The following is a 17,169-nucleotide window of genomic DNA, read 5'->3' on the forward strand; positions in this document are numbered from 1 at the left end:
TGAGCAGAGAGCCCGATGCAGGGCTCGATCCCAGGACCCTGAGATCATGACCTGAGCCCAAGGCAGAGGCTTTAACCCACTGAGCCACCCAGGTGCCCCGATATTTTTGTATATTACAAAATGATCCCCATGGCATGTCTAGTTACCATGGGTCACCATACAAAGTTATTACAATATTATTGATTATATTTGAAATTTCAAATTAATTTTCCTTACAAGGTAGATTTAATCGGAGGTGATTTTGAATGGTTTCAATTCTCCTGAAAGTTTAAAAAATAAAATTAGAAAAAAATTACTTTGTGGCTTAGTGCAACCTGATGATTTAGGATATTTAAAATTGAATTAGGGGCCCCTGGCTGGCTCAGTCTGTGAAGCATATGACTCTAGATCTCAGGGTTGTTAGTTTGAGCCCCATGTAGGTTTGAACCCTGTTACTTAAAAATCTTAAAAAAGAAAGAAAGAAAAAAAGAAAGAAAAACTTGAATTAGAAACTTTAAACTATATTTATTTATTTTTTGTTTATTTATTTGGCATACTATGTTTTTCTCTGTCTTTTACTTTGTAACTTTTGTAAACAAAGGGATCTATTACCTTTTCTTGGCACCTGCTGGGTTCTTGTTCAGCACCAAGCACTTGAGCTGCCTCATTTTCTTTTTCCCATTCTCAGATTTCCGGAAACATTACAAGAAATGGTATATTTCTTGTGATGAAACACAGCTTTTCTATGATGTTCGTTCAGAACCTTTGAAATCCTTTGAAAGTGTCCTTTTGTCAAAATTGTCTTTTTTTATTTTTAACACTCTTGAAAGTCTTGTTTTCCCAAGCATAGTACTAACAAGGAGCAAGGTGCACTCCTCTCTCTCGCTCTCTCTCTGAGGGTGTGTGTATCAGATGGAAGGAGGGGCAGAAGCAGAGGGAGAAAGAGCGTGGTAGGCGGCCTCCACCCCCAGTGTGGAGCCCCTCACAGGGCAGATCTCAGACCCTCAGATCCTGATCTGAGCTGAAATCAAGAGTTGGCCACTTAACCCATCGAGCCACCCTGGCACCCCTCCCCTGAGCTCTTCTAAAAATATCTTTATTGAGCTATAATTTATATACCATAACATTTATCCATTAGAAGCATGCAGTTCACTGATTTTTTAAAAAACAAATTTATACAGTTGTGCAGCCATCATCCCAACCAGTTTTAGAACATTTTCATCACTCCAGAAAGTTTGCTTGTGCCCATTTGCAGTCAGTTCCCACTCCCACTCCTAGCTCCAAGCAACCGTTGGTCATCTTTCTGCCTCTGTAAATACGCTTTTTCTAAACACTTCATATAAATAGAATCATACAGTATATAAGTTTCTTCTGTTCCCTTCAGCATGTTTTTGAGGTTCATCTTTGAAGTATATATCAGTATTAATTCCAGAGCTGTTAAAAAAAAAAAACCTGGGGCGCCTGCGTGGCTCAGTGGGTTAAGCCGCTGCCTTCGGCTCAGGTCATGATCTCAGGGTCCTGGGATCGAGTCCCGCATTGGGCTCTCTGCTCAGCAGGGAGCCTGCTTCCCTTCCTCTCTCTCTGCCTGCCTCTCTGCCTACTTGTGATCTCTGTCTGTCAAATAAATAAATAAAATCTTAAAAAAAAAAAAAAACCTTTCTATCGTGGCAAATTTCAAGAGTACTAGTATAAATCACCCACATGTACCTCACTCCCAGATTCAATAACTATAAACTCACGATCAGTCTTGTTTCATCTACTGCCCGCTCTGCTTTTCTCTCCCCACTCCCTTACTTTAGGATTATTTTGAAGCCAATCCCAGATGCAGTATCGCTTAATTTATAAATAGTTTTGTATATATATTTGTATTTGTCTTCTACTTTTCTATAGTTAAGGAGCTAAATATTTTTAAGAAAATGTGGGTACTTGGGTTAAAGGGGAAAATAAGGGGCTAAATATTAAAATAACTAAGACTTAACACTCCTGCTGTGTTCAAGGTAGTAGATGTGGCAATCTAGGATACAATGATACATGCATCTTATATGTATGCTAGGTCTGCAGTATAAAATAACAATACTTGATTCAAACATCACTCTGTATTGATAATAGATTTTCCCTTCTGTGTGTTTTTTTTAAAACCTTATGTATTTTTGTTTTAATGCTAAGATTCAAGGTTTTTTTTGTTTTTTGTTTTGTTTTGTTTTTTTAAAAAAGATTTTATTTATTTATTTGACAGATAGAGATCACAAGTAGGCAGAGAGGCAGGGGGAAGCAGGCTCCCTGCTGAGCAGAGAGCCTGATGCGGGGCTCTATCCCAGGACCCCGAGATCATGACCTGAGCCGAAGGCAGAGGCTTAACCTGCTGAGCCACCCAGGCGCCCCTCAAGTTTTGTTTTAAGAAGAGAGATGCAGGGGCGCCTGGGTGGCTCAGTTGGTTAAGCAACTGTCTTCAGCTCAGGTCATGATCCCAGAATCCCGGGATCGAGTCCCACATCAGGCTCCCAGCTCCATGAGGCGTCTGCTTCTCCCTCTGACCTTCTCCCCTGTCATTCTCTCTCTCACTCTCTATCAAATAAATAAATAAATCTTAAAAAAAAAAAAAAAGAAGAAGAGAGATGCAGGGTCCCCTGGGTGGCTCAGTCAGTTAAGCAGCTGCCTTCAGCTCAGGTCATGATCCTGGGGTCCTGGGATTGAGCCCCAGGTCAGACTCCCTGATCAGCAGAGAGCCTGCTCCTCCTTCCTGCTTGTGCTCTCTCTTGTCTCTCTCAAAGAAATAAAAATCTTTAAAAGAAAAAAAAGAAGAGAGATGCATTATGGAGAATGATATGACATCTTCTGTTGAAAACTGTTACAGGGGAGATAAAAGCAGATAATTTCAAATTTGCTAATCTGAAATTGTGACTTAGGTGAGAATACTGTGGTCATTGTTTCTGTTGATTTGGGAACCCAGTTCACTGCCGATTGACGGATTCATATTTGAATTAAAATTGGCAAAGAGAAATAAACTCCTGCTTAGCTTTGCAGACCACTTGTTGATGTTTTCAGAATTACTGAATATAAAACATAAGCCAGCTTCTTTGTGGAACATGAGCACTGTTGAATAAAGATGCCTGTGGCGGGCACCCGAGATGGGCTTTCTCCAGGCCTGTTCTCAACTGCCTTCTTCCTTCTTGCCTTCCTCTTACTGCAGAGGCTGGAAATGTGAATGTTCAGTTGTCCTAACTATCCTAGTCAGGGTGGCCCATGTGATGCAGTCACGCTTAAGCCTGCAGAGGAGGGCTTCCCTTCATGAATAAGAAGGCATATCGAAGGTGGAAAAAGTCTTTGGCTCTTTTGCCTTCTTCCTGCCTGGAACCTGAGTGTGACATCTGGAGGGAGCGTAGCCATTTTGAAATCATGAGCTGACATGAGGATAAAAGCCATCACACGAAGGATGGCAAGCACAGAAATTACAGGAGTTTGGGTTCCTGGAGGGGCAGGGTTGTTGAACTGTTGTTGAACTGTTCCTCACCGTACCCTGCTTTCCTCAGGGCTTCTTCATATGGGAGAAAAGTAAGCCCTATCTAGTGAAGCCCACTTAGTCTATTCTGTTGTTGTTTGCAGCTGAGTGCCTTCTTCTTTGCTGATATTGTGTGTTTATAGCTTTATAGCTTTTCCCCACCTCAGAACACTTTCACACCTGATGCCATTCTGGTGTTCTAATCATGGACTCGGGAAATTTTAAGCATGGGAAATCCTAGCAATGACCTAAGCAGTGCTAAGCAGTGTTTGTCAACCTGGGGGCAGAGGTCACTGTCTGCAAGGTGCTACTGTTATTCAGCAGTTGGAAGCCAAGGGAGCTGAGAGCCCTTACTCTGGGGGACAGTCCCACAGCACAAATGTTGCCGTTCAAAGTGCTGGTAGTGAATGGTTAAGAAACACTGATATAGTCTACTTCCCTAATTTGATCCTAGACAGGGAGCAAACCACCCAGGGTTCTGGAAACCCTGCTGCACTAGTTTGGACAATCTAGAGAGAACCCTCCAAGTCCCTTCCCCATGCCTCTCCTTGGTTTAGCCTGGCTTCCCTTCCCCTCTGTTTCGGCTCCCTCTGTGATCCCTCAAGCCTGCAGCTTTAGGGTTGTGTTCCGAGTGGAAGGCAGATGCCCTGCAGACTAGGGAGGGAGGAGGGAAAGCATGAAGGGCCCATCAAGATCCCAAAAGCCTCTGCAAAACCTCACTTCCAAAGTGTCTCTGAGGCCTCTGGGCTTAGTGTTTTTTTGTTCACTGTCTCTAGATATTCCATCCCCTTCCAGTCTTATGAGGTCTGGGCTTGGGGTGACGTTGATGACTGTGACGGTGAAAGAGGTTGTGGGTCACCTTTTCTGCCCCCAGTGGCTTTGTCTTGCTCCAGCCAATGGCCTCGATGCTGGCGAGAGGCAAGAGGCAAAGACTCTAGTCACCTGGACAGCTTTTGGTCCCTTGAGGAGCAGCCCAGGGATGAGCACTGGAGCTTCTAGTCTGGCATCCCAGGAGGTAGTCAGGTGCCACTCTCTTTCTTTGTTCCTCTTACCCAGAGCTGAGATTCCAGGGAAAGAGGCCAGAGGCTGCTTGCCCTGCAGTATCCAGGATAGAAATGCTACCTTGAAGTTCCTACACCAGAAAGTAGAAGTGAGATATGCTGTGGTTAGAAAAAGACATCGAGGGCATCTGGGTGGCTCAGTGGGTTAAGCCTCTGCCTTAGGCTCAGGTTGTGATCTCAGGATCCTGGGATCGAGTCCCACATCAGGCTCTCCACTCGGCAGGGAGCCTGCTTCCTCCTCTCTCTCTCTTGCTCTGTGCCTACTTGTGATCTCTGTCAAATAAATAAATAAAATCTTGAAAAGAAAAGGACATTGAGCTACAAAATTTTCACCAGTCTTATTAACAGTATCAGAGGATAAAAAAAAAAATTCCAACCAAAAAATGCATTGAAAGTGGAAAGTAACTGGAATCAAAAAAGTCCTAGTGTGTCTTCTTCAGTAAGCCACTGAATTTCTGAGCGTCCTCACAGATAATAGGGGCAATAGCGTCACAACCGTCTCTCAGCTCCTGAGTGGAGGGAGATTAACAGGGGATGTGGGATGGAAAAGCACTTTGGAATTGGTAAATGGCTCTATCAGAGTTAATTACAGTTCTCGTGAGAGCAATGATGCTTTTAGTGGCTTTGGGCATTAATAATACTCAAAGGTTGTGTAGTAGGATGGTGGGTCACAGCTGAAGTTTATGTTGGTTCTTGTTGTATTTGATTTATTACTACCAACCAAATTTATATCAGGCCATGGCAGTAGGTTAAGGAAGCAATAAAGATAATAAGGATGCATTTAGCAAAGTCAGAAGAGGGTTGTGCCCAGCCAAGTCATACCTCTTTCTAGCACAGAAGAGCACAGCTTTCACTGTGTCTGAATGTTCGAGATAGGGCTTACAGTTGAGGCCTTTCCTTAGGAGCTTTTTTTTTTTTTTTGCATTGTATTTGCATAACACATGTCAGAGTGCTTCTTATTGTGGTTGACTTCCCTTCACATGGGACAGAAATCCTACCCACAAAATCAAGACTTAGACTTCTCTAACTATTTTCTTTTCTGGAAGTACCAGGCTTGTTTCTAAGTATTTCCAGTGTTTTGCCCTTTAAAGAGCACGTGCTTATCAAAACAGACAAATAGTTTCAGCAAAAAGTCTCTTGTGTCTCCTCTCCCCAGCGTATGCTCAAATGAATGGGGTTCGATCTACATTTGCACTCAAAAGGGAAATGAGTTCTTGGCAAATATAGCATACTACACCATCAGTCTCGGGTTCCTTGGAACTCCTTAAGCTTACTTAAACATTCCTCAGTAACACATTCCTCCGAAGAGCTGGGCATGACTCCCCGTCTGGAGAGGGCTCAGCTTATTCAGGGCATTTAGTTTCTGTCCCTAACCAGCCAGGTACCTCTCTGGAAGGAAACAAAACATAACAAAATTCCTGTCAACTATGTATCCTGCAGTAGCTTTGCCCTAAGTGGGGGGAGGCTTTCTGGCTTATATCCATTTGGAGATGCTTGAAAATAATCTCTTTCTCACACTGCAGTGAGTGGGCATTTGTGGTTTGTGATATTTGGTGCTGTAAGATTCTTCTTTTTCATTCCTTTCTCATTGAAAAGATGTTGTGCTAATGATGGACTGTATGTTGGCTACTTGAATTTAAATTAAAAAATAGTGATTACAAAGAAAAGACATTGTGGTGCTAGGTTTTTAATATGAGAAAGTTATCTGCCAAAAACAAGTGAAACAGTGACTTGAGTGGTGCAGATATTATCCTGCTGCATCCCAGCACCGACCCGCAGAATTTCTCTTCTTTTAAGTGGTCTCATTTCTCGGTTGCTCACTTCCACTGGTGTCCGATTGGCAGCTGCGGTACACACACAGTGCTCTAGCCCCTGCATTCTTGTTGACATTAAATTATGCATGCCCTAAAACTTCTTTTTTGCCACTTCTCTCACTGGTTATTAGAAGTTTGTAATTCTTGGTGCGCCTGGGTGGCTTAGTCAGTTAAGCGTCTGCCTTTGGCTCAGGTCATGATCTCGGGGTCCTGGGATCAAGTCCCACGTGGGCATCCCTGCTCAGGCGGGAGATCTGCTTATCCCTCTTTCTCTCCCCCCTGCCCCTCCCCTCACTCCTGATCTCTCTCTCTCTCTTTCTCAAATAAGTAAATAAAATCTTGAAAAAAAATAAAGTTTGTAATTCTTCTGAGGTCTGCCACATTTCACAGTAACAATGGTGATCATTATGGTAATAGTCAGATCTGGGATTTATACTACCTGTTTGTTTTTAAAATGGTTTTTGGTTTTATATATATGTTATTTTATAATATATAACATATATAACAATATGTTATTTTAAGTAACATTACCATAATTAACATAACCACGATAAAACTAACCTAACTGTAATTATCTCATGCAGAATAACCATTTCAGCATCTCAGTAGAGACAGGAAAAGAAATAGGTCTAGATCCCATTTTAACCAGGCTTACAGCCTCGTCTTATTTATTTTTTAGAACAGTCTGGGCCGATGAATAAATATTTTTTAAAGTTGACTCTTAAGGTATATACAGACTCAATCCTGTATTCCTTACCTGACAGGACCCTTTTTGAGCTTTTGGCTGTTGCTGAGAAAATACAGATTAAATCCCATTATGATAATAGCTATGGAAATGTGGGACTTACAGAATGGCAGGTACTATTCTAAGTCTGTTATTTATATTAATTCGCTTAATTAAAAGAAACACAGAGTTCTTAACATAGAGTATAACAAGAAAGACTGCCAATCTCTAGCTAATGGTCCACCTCCTCAAAGACCTAGCTCATTCAACAGAGGGAGGGGTGTGGGTAAGGTGATTCTCACAGGCTTTCACCCATCCTTTGCTGCTGCTGCTCCTATTTCTGTATATGCCTGTGCTGTAACCCATCCATTGCTCCCTCCCCAGCCTCATCCTAGTTCTGCAGAGCCTGTCCACCCTCTCTTCCATCCCACAGGCTGTAGAATGCTTGGCTTGGACCCAATATTTGTGCCTAAATATAAGAAGCCACCTTGCCACAGTTAAAGATTGGGTTAAAAGTACAGAGCTCATTGGGCTGTGCCCATCTTTTTGCATTAGACTAGTGGGTGGATCTGATGCTTTTTGACTGCTGGGGCTCTCAAGGGAGGTTTAGAAGAAGGACAAGAAAAGGGATGCTTGAGTGGCTCAGTCAGTTAAGTTTCTCCCTTCAGCTTAGGTCATGATCCTGGGATCCTGGGGTCCTAGGATCTAGTCCTGCATGGGGCTGCTTCCTCAGTGGGGAGCCTGCCTCTTCCTCTGCTGCTGCTCCCCTGCTTGTGCTCTCTCTCTCTCTCTGATAAATAAATAAAATCTTAAAAAAAGAAAAAAAGGACAAGAATAATCCTGAGAGAGTGGGCTCCTATTGCTTCTCTGCCCAGTTAAGAAGCAGTGTTGTTTGGGCCCAGTGCATCTAAGGCCAGCACCTCTGCTGGGTAGAGAAGAGGACAGCAAACCATTAGACTCACATCAGTTAAAACCATGCCTGCTGCATCTCTGCCAGACCTGAGATGTGGTAGCAGGGTTTCAGGAGCCCTGAATAGAATGCAGGCGTCAGAACCTGAATTTGGCCCCTAGCACTGCTTCTTACTCCTTTGCACACATGGACAAGTTCCCTATCCCTTAGATTCTTCATTCATTCATTAAATTCAACAAGTATTTATTAAGTACCTACTATGTGGCTGATACAGCCTTGAGCAAAACAATTCCTACCCTCATGGGGCTAGAAAAAAGTGAAAAAACAGTAAATAAAATAAATATATAGGTAGTGATAAATGCTAAGACTACAATTTTAAATAAGGTGGTCAGAGAAGGCATCACTGATAAGGTACCATTTGTGCAATCATCTGTGGGGGCTCAAGGAGAGGGCATTTAAATTATCTAGGTGAAGAACAGTTTATGTAGAGAGACAGCAGTGCAAAGGCCCTGAGGCAGAAGTGTACCTTGTGTGTGGAAAGAGTAGCAAGGAGGCCAGTGTTGCTGGAGTAGGGTGAGCTAGGGGACTAGTAGGAGGTGTGATCAGAGAGGAAAGAGGGAGTAGATCCTGGAGGACTTTATAGACCATTCTGCAGATCTGAACTTCTATTCTGGGTAGTATGAGAAGCCATGTTTGGGGAAAGGAGGTTTGAGTAGAAAAGGGTCATGATCCGACTAAAGGATTAATGAGACCACACTGGCAGTTGTGATGAGGGATAGTTGCTAGTGGGAGGGGAAAGGCAGGAGCAGAAAGACCAGCAGGAGGCTGTGCAATGACCAGATGAGACAGGATGGAGGCTCGGACCATGATGAGAGTGGTGGAACGAGCAGAAGGGATGGGGTTCTGGGCCTATTTAATGATATCCACCTGGTTGCATGGCTGTAAGCTTAAATAAGATGCATAGAGAGTGCTGGCTGCTGCTCCCACGGAGGGGCTTGTTGTCTTATAGGGCGTCATGACATTCAGACAGGAAAACGGTCGGGGATTTGTCTGTCTGGTCAGCAGTAACAGCGTTGGCAGTGCAGCTCAGAGTTGCTGACTTTGAACCAAAAGTGTGCTTCCTGCCTTTCCCTTTAACTGGAAATCTAAACCCCTGTGAAAGCACAGGCTGGAAATGCTCCGTTAAACGGCCACACGGAGAAGAGAGGCGGCCGGCTCACCTTATTTTAGCCTTGTCTTATGCAGGGTGAGCTTTGATTGACTCCAGGGCAGCAAGCCTGGTTTCCACAGGTTGCGTGTGTCCTCAGGCAGGTTTGTGGCCGGATGCTTAATCAATTCATTCATTTATTTAAGTCAACTTAATAAATAAATCAATTTCATAAATTGGTTAATTGAATATAAAATACATTTAAATTTAGCCTTATCCTTCCTGTTTTCCTGTGCCTCTTTCCCTCTTCCGTTTGTCCCTTCGGTGCAGAGTTGGGCGGGCCCTCACCGGGCGCTGGGCTAGTTCTCCGTTTCCTCACCAGCTCTCTGTGTTTCTGTTTCCTCCAGGGGCTTGTGCAGTTCCAGCACCTGCACCCATCCTGAAGTGGTCAAAGCTTGGGGGGTTAGAAGGGAAACGCAGGATAGCTGCATGTGCATTTCGTAATATTTTCAAAAGATGCAGGGTTTTTGTTGTCAATACGGAAGGGCTGGGTGCAGGAAACAGAAACCGCTCCAGGTAATTTAAGAGGGAGAGACAGGCATTGAGTTGCTCACCAGTTTGCCCAGCTCTAGGCTGGGCCCGGGTGATTCCCAGAACAGTGAGGAACTGGGCTGCCAGGGGGCTTCCAACTCAGAGACAGTAACTAGGGCCGTGGGTTCAAGAACCTATTCCCTGCCTGGATGCCAGGGATCAGGAAGCCTGAATTGAGAGAGCGTTGCCAGCTTGATGCCTTTCAGCACCTGGGAGAATGGTCCTATGAGGTGCTACAGAAAACCTCCCATTTCCACACCTTGCTTGCAAGCCAAAAGCTGCACAGAGAAGGTTTCCACTTCACTTCCAGCTTCCTCATTTTGCACAGGTGCTTTTAGTTGGATCACATCCCAATCTCTGTCTACTGGGCATGGGGACTACAAAATGTAGTCCCCAGCTAGGAGGTGGATATGGTGAGGTTAAACAAGCTAATCCCTAGTCCCCATGACATGTCGTTTGTCTGCCCTGAATACTGTGGGGGCCTCTCCTTCCAATTATGTTGGTGTTGGCTTGTGTTGAGAAGGTACCACGCCCAACTCTATATTAAACACTGAATCCAAATGTCAATATTTTCCAAGTTTAAAAGTATAATACTGTATAATATATAAAAGTATAAAAGTATAATAGTATAAAAAGTATAAAAGTATAAAAATAGTATAAAAAGTATAAAGTATAATACTGTGTGCTTTGTAATGGAGGATATCTTATAATCAGTTACATTGTGGTGACCCCTCTGATGTCTCTAAGATAAACGAAGTGGACGCCCATCATTGACAGGCAGATTTCAGTTTATTTTTCTTTGGAGAAAATAATGAGCCTGAATTGCTGTTTATCCCAAAATGTTTTATGGCTCATGTCATTACATTATTGATTTCCGCTCAGGTCAAGATCTCAGAGCTGTGAGATTGAGCCCTGTGTTGGGCTCGGTGCTCAGCGTGGAGTCTGTTTGAGATTCTCTCTCTCCCTCTGTCCCTCTCACCATGCCTGTGTGCATGCTCTCTCCCTCTCAAAAAAAAAAAAATCTTTGATTTAAGAAAAGCTAGGTTTGTTGCACTATTTCTGTAAAAATTCATTATTGCTGTTTGGTATGAACTGCAATTATAGCAGACTGATTTCACTATAAAAATATGAACAGTGGGTGTCAGATCCAGGTAAAGATAAAGGAAAACATGAACTGGCATCGACACCAGTCTGACCAGTCCACCTTCTCTGGAAGAAGTATCCATTTCTTGCAGCTTTGTGTTGAGTATGTTTTATAAAAGTTAATCAAATTTCTCTGACCATTACCTGGTAAGGCAGCAGGGAATTGAGCTAGCCTAATAAACTTGGGAAATAAATCAGACAGAATGAGTGTGCAACACCGCACAGAGTAGGTGCCCTCATCTGAAGAAATAGGTTACTGTTGATCTAACAGTAATTTCTTGTCAGTCATGGGGTTCCTGAAAAACAAACACCCTGACTGATAAAACTGAAATTGGCAGATCGATATCTTTTTGAAAATTGGAAGTTGGGATAAAAAATGAGTAACATAGCACACATACATTTAATACTACTTGATATACACAAATATGCACTTCATTTATTTTTTTTAAAGATTTTATTTTTTTATTTGACAGGGAGAGAGACAGCCAGAGAGGGAACACAAGCAGGGGGAGTGGGAGAAGGAGAAGCAGGCTTCCCGCTGAGCAGTCAGCCTAATGCGGGGCTGGATCCCAGGACCCCAGGATTGTGACCTGGGCAGTCGCTTAATGACTGAGCCAGCCAGGTGCCCACAAATATGCACTCTGAAAACATGTATAGTATATAATGTTCTAAAGATACCTGCTTTAAAAATAGACTATATTCCTTGGTCGCTCTTGTAAACCATTCTCTTCTGTTGCTCAGAAAATGTTATTGCAGCTGTGTCATGGACTAATGATAGCTGCCAGTTTATGTTATGTTTTATGTTGTTTTTCCCCCAACATTTAATTTTGAACATTTTTCTACATACAGCGACAGTGAAAGAATTGTACAGTCAACACTGTATAACCATCACCTATGTTCCATCAACATTTGTTAAAATTGTTTTATCAAGTACTTATAGGTGCTTTGTGAGTTACAAAGTCAGTTCATTATTGCTGCATCACAAATTACCCCACACTTAGCAGTTTATTTAGAAAAACAAGCTTCTGTTATGTTACATCGTTTCTCTGAGTCTGGAATGTGGGAGTGGCCTCCCTGAGGAGTTCTGGCTTGGAGTCCCTGGAGAGGCCACAGTCATCTGCAATTTGACTGGGGCTGGACAGTCTACTTCCAAGAGGGCTCACTCACATGGCGGCTTGAACCTTAAACGATGGCACAAGATGGTGTGAAATGGGTGCTGTTGATACTAAGTGACCCAGAAATAGTGGGGGAAATCAAGGGAAGCTTTACCTTGCAGGTGGCCCTTGCCTGGAGCCTGTACCCATGGCATGGCATTCCAGCCAGGAGATATGTTAACACAAGGTGCAGAGAGAGAAATTATACAGAATGTATGCTCTGAGACCCCTCCTAAGAGGCAGAACAGGCTAGAGGTGATAGATGACATTCGTGAAGGGGGCTTTCATAGATCATAGATCTTTCATAGATCAGCTACAGAGACTAAAATCGTGACGTAGTTGTTAACGTTTAGCACAAAGAAGCACTGAGAAATGTCTTTTCCTAGCACATGCACATTTTTATTCACACATTCAGCATGTTCAGCTAAGGTTGTGCTATCGTGGCTGACTCCCCATTCTTTAAAGCTTTGTTTATTGACAGCTTTTTTCTTCTTTTTTTCCTCTTAGCATCTTTTCTTGATTTTTAAATTTGTACTTCTATTACTGACTGCAGAATAGGGCCAGACTGGAGAACAGAAAGGTCCCTGGGACTGTTTGGCTCCCCTTAAACCACGGGGATGACAGCTCCTGTCCCCTCCAACACACAGGTTCAGGGCCCACCCAGGACCCTGGAGGGAAGGTGAGGGTAGGGGGAGTGCTTCTGAGTGGTGGGTGGCATCCTGACCTGAGTGTTTTGAAGTCCTCACTCTGCTGCAGGAGGAGGTGAGCTCACCACCCTCTGGGTGGAGGCCAGCTCCCCTCTGGGTGACTGTTTACATCTCTAACCACTCTAGTTGGGAGGGGAGCACCTCCTTTGAAGTGTGCGGGGACCTGCCTCTCTCCTGGCAGCTTCCTGGCATCGGGTGGTAGCAGGTGGGCACTTCTCCAGATCGGTAGTGTTAGGCTAGGTATGTCGAGGGGAAGAATCCAGGTGAGGCTCACCTTTCTGATCCAGCCAAGGAATGGGAGGATTATCCTTTAAGGTATAAGAATAAAGGGTAAACAATGAAAAATACCTTGTTAGGTCAAGTCAGTGATCCATGAACCAAAGAATTCCAAGCTTTTAGTGCTGGAGAACCTTGGAAATCACCTTTGTAGGTCCTCTCTTTTTAAAAATAAGAAAGAAACCTAGAAGCCAAGGCCCGGGCAGCTGGTGACCAGGCCAAGTAAGGCCTGGGCATCCTGGTTCTCTGTTAATAAAGGCTGGCGTTTATGGTGGACCTACTTTGTGTGTGTTGGCTTCTGTACTGATACCTCACACAGTGCCCTTCCATTAACTATCTTACAAAAATAAAAAGCATTTCCTTTCAAAATTGTTTTCAAGATAATATAAGCCATATAGTACTTATGGTATTAGAATCTGTCAGGTACTGTTCTAAGTTTCTTACAGGTAGAAACACTCATTTAATCTTCTAACAAGCCTATAAGGTAAATGCTATTATTATCCCCATTTTATGGATGAGGAGACTGAAGCATGAATAGATCAAGTTATCTTCTCTAAGTTGTGGTGTGGTGTCTGGCTAGTACGCGGTTGCATTGGGGTTCAAAGCCAAGCCCGCCATTTCACAATCTGTGCTCTTAAGCACAATGAGCCCTAATTCCCTGAGCAAACATTACTGCTACTTACTGAATATTCAGAGCTTTTTATTTTCTAGGCATGTGATGGGCTTGCACTTTCTGGCCTCTTTGTGTTTGTGGGACCATGTGACAACTTCCAGCCAGTGAGTTATGAAAAGCATATTGTGTCACTTCTGGGCTAGATCATGTGATCGCAAGATCTCTCTTTCCCTGTGCCATGGAGACTGGCGAAGTTCCAAATGACGGTTCCTCTGTCAGCCTGGGCAAGTCCCCACCAATCCTAGGTGGACATTGCTTGAAGGTGAAATGAACTTGTGTTGTTTAGCCACCGAGACTTTGGGCTTGTTTGTTACCTGGCTTACCCTGACTGATGTCATCTCTGGTGTGCTAATATTTTAAGGGGTATATTAGTAAATAAGTGGGACACTTAAAGATCTTTCCAGATAATTTTATTTTTTAGCCTCACTGGATAATACTCATTTTCTTCCTTGTATGTAGAAGGCACCCTAGTACTGTGGAAACATATCCTTTTTAAGCCTTTATGTCCTATCTGTAAAATGGGATAAGTAGTATAATAATATGAATAGACTCATGGTGGTTATCTGGAAGGATACACATAAAGTTCTAAGTGCAGTGCCTGGCCCAGTAAATTGTTTGCTGCTGCTTTTCATGTTATTGATAATGTGGTTACAGCATTGTTGATGTCACTATTCCCTGGGGATTAAAAGAACCAATTTTAAATTGGTCTTTTCTAAATTGCCCTAAAATTTCCTGGATGATTTGTGGCAAGTAACTGAATTTCCATGTGCCTGTCATCTCCTGAAAAGGAGTTGAAGGAAAGAATAGAAAGGCCATGGATGGCCATGGCAGCAAAGACCACAGTGCCTCCCTGTTTGAGCTTCAGGGTGGTGCTATCATAGGCTTACTCTGTCTGTTCGTCCCAAAGAAGCCAGGTGGAAAGTAGCTGCAGGGCCACATTATTAGCTTGTGTGAGCCATTTAAACCTCAAGGTGTTGTAGAGGGTAACAGTTACCTTCCACTTTGATGATCATTACTACCAAATGAAACTTACAGCAATTGTTATTTTTTTTTATAGAGTTGGCCTTCACAAGGCATCACTTTTCTTTTTTATGATTTTATTTATTTATTTGACAGAGATCACAAGTAGGCAGAGCAGCAGGCAGAGAGAGCGGGGGGGAAGCAGGCTCCCGGCTGAGCAGAGAGCCCGATGCGGGGCTTGATCCCAGGACCCTCAGATTATGACCTGAGCCGAAGGCAGAGGCCTTAACCCACTGAGCCACCCAGGCGCCCCTCACTTTTTTTTTTTTTTTTAATATTTTATTTATTAGAGAGAGAGAAAGAGACAGCACAGGCAGGGACAGCAGCAGGGAGAGGCAGAGTGAGAAGCAGGCTCTCTGCTGAGCAGGGTGCCCAATTTCAGTCTCAATCCCAGGACTGAGGCAGACACTTATCCAACTGAGCCACCCAGGCACCCCTACAGCGGTTATTTTTTTTTTTAATCAATAAATTCTATACTTCCAAAACTCCAAACACATCTGGTAGAGAGTCTGGGTCTTAGGATCAACAAACAAAGGGGCGATGTTAAAAAAATTTCCCTTTTGGATAAATCAGTTGTACCCTCTCCCCCCTCCCTCATGAACTGCCATGAGGCAAAGCTAAGCCATCTGTGGCTTTTAAAACAACTGTGAGTGCTGGGGCACCTGGGTGGCTCAGATGGTTAAGCATCCGACTTTTTATTTTTGAGATCACAAGTAGGCAGAGAGGCAGGCAGTGAGAGAGGGGGAAGCAGGCTCCGCACTGAGCAGAGAGCCCGACGCGGGGCTCGATCCCAGGACCCTGAGACCATGACCTGACCTGAAGGCAGAGGCTTAACCCACTGAGCCACCCAGGTGCCCCAAGCATCCGACTCTTGATATCAGCTCAGGTCATGATCTCAGGGTCCTGGGATGTAGCCCCATGCCAGGTTCCACACTCAACTCGGAGTCTGCTTGGGATTCTCTCTCTCCCTTTGCCCCTCCCCTTGCTCTCTCTCTCTCCCGAAATAAATAAATAAATAAATAAATAAATAAATAAATAAATAAAATCTCTAATACAACAGCAAGTGTCTCCATCTAACTTTGGGGCATGAGGTGCAGTCATGGGATGCAGAATTCCTGAGTGGTTGTCTGGAGCTGGCTGTGCCATCCAGAGTGTGGGGCTATAGGCCAGAGTCTGCACAGCAGCAGCTTCTATAGTTTTCTGCTGGTGTGTGCACTTGGCTTTTGACTACGAGAAGATATTTGCAGCACTTTACCAGTAATCATGAGGCTTGGAAACTAATTTGTTGGCAGTGTCAGAAATGCCACTAAGCTTAGCAACTGGCAGCTGCAGGACTTTGAACATCAATACCAATTTTCATCAAAAACATGGACTGACTGGGGGAGATTTCTCAGCAAACCCATAAAGCAGAGTAATAATCGTTGTTGCCTTTCTTTTCTTCAGAAAGTGAGTGGTTTCCTTTCAGAAAATTGACAACGAGAGTTTTAGAGCTTTAAAAAAATATTTTTCAATTAAAATATACCAACTGAAAAGGATATAAATGGACCTACAGATCGATAAATTTTAAAAAGTCAATGAAACTACCATCCGGATTAGGAAACTGAATGCTGGTAATGGGCCAGAGCCTCCCTCACATCCCTCCTGGTCACTACCTGCCTTCCTTTCCAAATCATTGTCCTGACTTCTAACACAATAGATAAGTTTTGCTTGTTTCTGAATTTTATATAAGAATCATACAGTGTGTCTTTTTTGTGTCTGGTTTCTTCTGTGAAGCAGAATGTTTGTGAGATTTATTCACATGGTTATGGGCAGTAATAGCTTATTGATTCGCATTGTTATACAGTCTGAATATATTGTAATTTACTTGTCCCTTCTGCTATTAATAGACATTTAAGTTGCTTTATGGCTTTTTAAAATTGTCTATACTGTATTTTAAATTTTATTTCCAATTTTTTGTGCTACCAAAACACTAAGCAATTACTAAGCAACTACTTCAGAACATAACCCAAATATCTTGGTTAATTTCATTCTAGAGAAAAGCATTAATATTCATTTTAGGTGGCAACCAGCTTTATGGAAGAGATAGAGAAATTTTACTTCATTATAAAATAATTAAATGTTTCCCTATTTATGGCATAGTTAAGGGATTCAGGATGCATTTGTTGTTCTAGAGATAAATTGTTAAAATCATAACAAAGGAAAATTTAATGTTCTAATTTGTGACAAGAATTATCAAACTCTGTCACATTTTAGTTGCTTAAGTGTTCAAATCATAAATGGAATTACAATGTACGTAATACATCCTCAGTAGCCTGTCATAATATGTTTTGTGGAAACAGACAATTCACATCATCCCTCTGTTTAGACAGGCTACCAATAATGTTTTTCCAGTGTTTTGCTATGAAGAGTGTTGCTTTAATGAACATTCCCCATATATCCTTTGATGTACAGCTGTTTGCGTTTCTGTTGAT

At 42.9% G+C, this 17,169-nt stretch overlaps 1 protein-coding gene across 4 annotated transcripts in view; it reads left to right on the forward strand.

Moving 5' to 3' along the window:
* Window positions 1-17,169, forward strand: part of ANKRD6 (ankyrin repeat domain 6) — a 186,918-nt gene that overhangs the window by 61,576 nt on the left and 108,173 nt on the right. The window lies entirely within an intron of this gene.

Source organism: Lutra lutra, chromosome 6 (assembly GCF_902655055.1).
Source record: "Lutra lutra chromosome 6, mLutLut1.2, whole genome shotgun sequence".
NCBI classification, from domain to species: domain Eukaryota; kingdom Metazoa; phylum Chordata; class Mammalia; order Carnivora; family Mustelidae; genus Lutra; species Lutra lutra.